Source organism: Chenopodium album, chromosome 2 (assembly GCF_948465745.1).
Source record: "Chenopodium album chromosome 2, dcCheAlbu1.1, whole genome shotgun sequence".
Classification (NCBI taxonomy): domain Eukaryota; kingdom Viridiplantae; phylum Streptophyta; class Magnoliopsida; order Caryophyllales; family Amaranthaceae; genus Chenopodium; species Chenopodium album.
In genome coordinates this window covers 64,250,881-64,256,930 of record NC_137835.1, presented here as the reverse complement: position 1 = coordinate 64,256,930, position 6,050 = coordinate 64,250,881, and the positions used below count along the sequence as shown (strand labels likewise).

The window sequence follows — 6,050 nt, the reverse complement described above, 5'->3', positions numbered from 1 at the left end:
CCACGACCAACATGACATGACAAGGCTTAAGGAAACCAAACAAGCTTTTAGATAGAAAATGCTCCATTTGGACTCAAAACATAGAGATATGCACCAAAGAATGCTCACCTTTCTTAATTAAATGAGGGAATAAACGTTCCAAGATGCTCATGGTTGAAAGAGACAAACCTAAGCTAAGCATAGAGAACTAATGATTTCACTCTCCGCCCTAGCCCCATCCAAGACGGTCCACGCTCTCTCCACTAGCTTCAAATCATCCCTTAGTTAGCTCCTCATGATTCCTCGAGGGAATCGGAAAAAGAATTTTTTATGTGGAATCATAAGGTCATCCCGACATCTCAACTATGCATACTCTCTCCATAGGGTTGAAATCTATCTCCCTCCACCGGTCATTGACCTCACCCCTCTAAAGTCAAAGGGTCTTTACTAGGGTTGTAACGTAAGGCTAGGGGTCAAGGCGGGGCAACAATTTGAAAATTTTGGTGATATTTCCTAAGTGAAGCAAAAGGGTGATCAAACCTCAAAAACAAACTCAAGAAATCACCAAACATCAAACAAAAAAAAACAATAATGCCATCTCCCCCAAGCTTATTCGACACCCACACTCAATAAAAACAAAAACGACGTAACGCTCCCCCCAAGCTTGAACAAAGCATTGTCCTCAATGCTAAAGCTAGGGAAGAAAACGAAACCAAACTAGTTTAGTTTTTTTTTTTTTTTTTTTTTTTTTTTTTTTTTTTTTGTCCTTGCCTTTTTTTTTTAAACTTTGGACGGCTTTTTCTTAACATTTGCTTTGTTACAAACAATATATACAATTTACTTTCTTGCTTGGTGCAAAGAGCATAATACTTTCTCATTTTATTACAACACAAAACAAACTCTTAAACCGAAATGCTTCACAAACTAAGGGATAGGGAAACGAAAGGTCATAAGGCTTGTAATGTGGCTCATAATCAAGAAAGGGAATAGGCTCAAAGGGTTGGCAAGAGGAGCAAATGCAAAATAAGAACAAAATAAGTAACAAAACAAAAAGAAGATAAAGAAAAAAGAGAAAAATGGTGCCCTTTTCCTCCCCTAGAGTTGCTTGGTCACGATCTTGGGAGCTAGAGAACAACACAAGGATTAAGTTATGCATAGTTAAGGATCCTAAATGCCGCTCACAAGAATGATGAAGGCTAGAACAAATGACGCTCACACGGGATAAGAAATAAGCAAATACCAACCAAGGGAATCCTATTCACCATAGAGAGCAACACCATCTTACCACTTTCCCGTGAACTCGGGGTTCAAACGTCCTCAAGAGTTCTAAATCGGGCTACCTTAGCTTACAATGTGTCTAATTCAACCTTAAGCACTCTCAAACCGTGTAAACCCTCATCAACTAGGAAGATAAGCATTCAAAGACACATCATCATGAAAGGCACACAAATCCAAATGAATGAGCAATTCCAAATCAAAATAATTTCAACTCGTCATAGCCATGTTTGTCAGATAAAAGGGAAAAACAACACAAAAACAAGAGGAAGAAATAAAAAGGTTCACAAATGAGGCATGTATTTCAAGTAAATCCCAATCGTCATACAAATGACCGTTGATAACAACATCAACGATCCCAGGTTCCTTAGAACCAATGCAAACAACCTCGAACCATTCAACTTCTTCCTAAACTAACCTTAAACTAAGCACTCAAAGAAAAATTAAAAGAGTGAAAACAAGAAAGGTCTCACCGAGAGGTTGGCTTAAAAGAATAATGGAGCATAAAATCGAGTTCACCAAATGTCACTCCGCTCCAAGCTTCCAAAATGCAACCTACAAGGCAAGACAAGACATAAAAGAAAACATTAAAAGAAAACAAAGAAAGAAAACAAAAAAGAAAAAGAAAAGGGGGGGGGGGGGGGAAAGGGTAGAAATCCTCCGGGTTGCCTCCCGGGAAGCGCTTGTTTATGGTCTCTAGCTTGACCCTTCACCTCCTTCAAGGTGGAATAAAGAACATCACCCTCATCAACTTGAGGAGTGAATCATAGATGCCCCCAAGCTTGAGAACTAGCACTCCTTGAGGTCTCAAATCACCACAAGGGAAAGGAGGGAATGAATCAAGAGCCAATGGTGGCTCATCTTTTCTTTTTCTCTTCTTCTTGTCGTTTCTTCTTCTTTTTTCTCTCTTCTTTCTTTTCCTTCTAAAAGGGCGATGAAGCTTGGAATCCTCGATATTAGGAAGGGCAACCTCACCTTCCTCAAGAGAGCCTTCAAACCAAGCGGGAACTTCAAGAAAGTCATCATACCTCATTGTCACCTTACCATCACATGGAGGTAAGCTCTCATTATCCATCACACCATCGACCACATCAACTCTACATACGCTCACCGCCATAGGGCTCTTCAAAACAACATTCTCAACTAGCCTACAAGGGAAGGGAACCGGGCCTTCAAACTTGCTTGGTTCACTAAAATCTAATGGCTCCTCATTTTGTTCTTGAACCTTCTTCTCAACCACATCCTCCACAACCTTGTCTTCCTTACTTTCATCCTCCTTGCAAGTTTCGAGATGATAAGCATATGAAGGGTTAGTAGATGATTGTAAGGGGAGTTTTGCGGTTAAATGGAGAGAAGAAATGTTGGCTAGTTAGGAGTCAACAACTTCATTGTGAGATTTGATCTCTTGGAATTGTTGAGTGAGAATTTGACGTTGTTGAAGAATTTGGGTTTGTGTGTGGTCGGGTGGTGATTGTTCTTCATACTCTTGAGGATTTTGGTCATGATGTTGACCTTAAAAGTTCCCCATTTGGATGTAAGGGTAAGAAAAATTTTCGGTTAGAGGATTGAAAAGAGGTTCATCTTGGAGGTAGGAGTTTTCTTGTTTTGGAGGTTGTTGAAGTTGTTGAGATTGAGCTTGGGTTACAAACTCTTCTTCCCTCAAAGTCAAAGCCTCACCTTGCTTGGGATTGAACTCTCTACAATACGATGCATCATGATCCGTCCCACCACAACAACCACATGAGAAATCAATGATTTGTGACGGTTTTGAACCCAAGCCAACACTTGAGTTCAACTTGGAAAGACCTTCATTCAAGAGTTCAACTATGTGCTTAAGTTGACCGACTCTCTCCAACTCATTAAGATCACCTTGCTTTCCTTGGGACCTTCTTTGACCTCCCCAAGAATAGCTAGTAGCCACCTCTTCAATTGTAGCTTCAACATGGCTTTAAGGGATCTTAATCAATTGGCCGCCGGCACCCGCATCTAGATTAGTTCTTGAAATTGGCTCTAAGCCATCATAAAAGAATCTCATGAGCAAATTATGGTTGAATCCATGGATAGGACATGCTCTAATCATATCCTTAAACCTTTCCCATGCTTCCCCAAGAGTTTCATCCGGTTCTTGCTCAAAAGAAGCTATCTTCCTCCTCATTTTTGCGGTTTGCTCATCGGAAATGAACCTCTTGAGAAAGGCCTTCGCAACATCTTTCCATGTGGTGAGAGAGTTGGGCTTCAAAAGCTTGAGCCATTTCTTTGCTCTTCCGGTGAGAGATTGCCGAAAGAGATGCATACGAATGTAATCTTGGCTCACTTCATTTGTTTGCATCATTGCACACAACTCAAGGAATCGGTCCAAATGCTCAATGGGGTCTTCACTTGCACTTCCGGAAAATTGCTCAACTTGTACCATCCTAGCATATTGTGGATGGATTATGAAATTAGACTCGGTGGTTGGGAGAAGTATACCACTCGTGAGCTCATAGACTTCCGGATTTCCAAACTCCCTAAAAAGAAGGTCATCCTCTTGTCTTGCCATATCTCTCTTTGAATACAACAAAGCTAAGCACACGATTAGCAATGACAAGTAGGATTAAAAAAAGCAAAATAATAAAAAGAAAGCAAATAAAATGACTCTAACAATAGCAAAAATAAATGCTAAACAAGCCGCTTCCCCGGCAACGGCGCCAAAATTTGATCGAGGTTAAGTAGGTCGTTGGTTCTACCGACCCTAATCAAATTAACAATTTATAATGCCTAAACTTACACTAAACTAGTTAGTGGCAAGTAAAGGGTCGAACCACTAAGGAAGCTCACTCGTCCAACATCAATATCACTAATGCAAGAGTCAAGAGGGGAAATGTTTTTGTTGATATATTGGATAAAAAGCACTAAAACTACGAATAAGCAAAGATAAAGATGAATAAAATCAATAGAAAATTACGCTAGGGATTCGGGGGTGTCAAACATGACTAGAAAGAGGAGAATAACGGTGATTATCATGAAACATATGCCAAAGAACACAAGGTCCTACCTAAACAATTCATTCTCATGCAATAGTCTAGGCAAATCAATGAAAGAAGTCCATGCTAGTTAGGATCATTCTCATGCATCCTATTAGACACAAGCAAATCAAGAGAATAAAGAAACACAATTCATAAAACTCAATTTTAACAACTCATTCTCATGCAATCATTAAAATAGAGGTGATCTTAATCTAGTTCAAATCACTTTCATGCATTTAAACTAGAGGGAAATCAAATAAAGTGTAACAATAATCTCAAGCCATCAAAAATCATATCTTTCATCAATTTAAGGCATGTATTCAATCCAACCATCATCATTAATCCAACATTCAACACATATTTTCCACCCCCTTCCCCTAGCTAAGAAATTAGCCTAGAGAAGAGAGATTAAACATAATAGCAAAACCAAAAATAAATTCAAGAAACACAAAACAAAACATGATTAAGAACAATGAAAACAATAATAAATAGATAAACTAAAAGGATAACAAAAATAAGCAACAATAAAGCAAATAAATAAAGCTAAAGGAAAGGATTAGAGATTACTAGAGAGAGGATTAATGAAAGATGAAAACTTGAAGGAATTGCTTGATTGGAAATTAAACTTGACCAAAATTGATTACTTGGAAGAAAATTGAGCAATAATCTACTTTATCTCTCTAAAAATTATCTAATCTAACCCTAAGAGAGAGAAGCTCTCCTAAACTAACTAAGAAAAAATAGGAAAATCGATTCCCTCTAATTACCCCAAAAATGGGTATTTATACAAAGCTCATAAAACTAAGAAAAATAAAAGAAATAAAAGAATGAGAAAAATAAGGAAAGACAAAAGAAAAATAAAAGAGTAAGGAAATAAGAAAAGGAAAAGGAAAATATAAAAAGAATTAAGAAAATAAAATAAAATAAAAGAAAAAGAAATTAAAATAAACCCACAAATCCCCCAAAACCTCGGACCCGATTTCCCCTTCTCTTCTTCCTTAAATTCCCTACTCTTGATTTCATCATCAACATCACCACCACGCATTATCAACGGCTCAAATCGAAACACCATCATCACCGACATCTTCATCAACCAGCAATCAATCAAGGCCGTTAAATTTTCATTAAAACTCGCGTGAGAAGCTCGTGATTGACCCATAATTTGCGCGCCCGCACAGACATCGCACAGAGGTCGCGCAAACTTACTGCCTCGACTCTGAATTTGGACTCCAATTGTGTGCGCCTTCTGACAGGGCTGCGCGGCCGCGGAGGAGGCTTGAGATGGTATGAGTTGCGCGGCTATGAGGTGAGTAATTTGGTGGTGATTTGGGTGGTTGTTGTTGATTGGAGGTGGTAATTGTTGGCAGTTTGGTGGCGAAATGGGAGGTGACGGTGGTGTTGGTGGTTTAATTGGGAGGCGTAGCAGGTGTTGCGGGCTGGTCGTTGTTGTGGGGTTGCACGATGGCTGTGGTGTTGGTTGCGGTGATGCTGGGCTGTGAGAACGGCTGATGGTTGGATTGGGGTGATCGGCGGTGGTTGAAATTGGTGCTGTTGGAGTTGTTATTGCATATTGTTGTTGCAGATGGTGTTGGTGTTTGTTGTTGTAGCTGTTGGTGTTGCGTGGTGGTGTGTTGCTGGTGGGAGCAGGGGAAGTGCAGGGGAGGTTGTGTGTTGTTGTTGTTGTGTTGTGGTGTAGGGTAAGGTGATTGTGTGGTGAAGGATAACAGGGCAGCAGCTAGGGTGTTGCTTGGAAGCTTGTGAATTGTGCTCGAACCTTGGACCCCGAACACA

General features: G+C 39.7%; 1 non-coding gene across 1 annotated transcript; it reads left to right on the top strand.

Moving 5' to 3' along the window:
- Positions 1-3,305: 3,305 nt before the first annotated feature.
- LOC145607139 (small nucleolar RNA R71) lies at positions 3,306-3,412 on the top strand. The gene has a single exon (XR_014105509.1). It is a non-coding gene; the product is annotated as a small nucleolar RNA R71 (small nucleolar RNA).
- Positions 3,413-6,050: the final 2,638 nt, after the last annotated feature.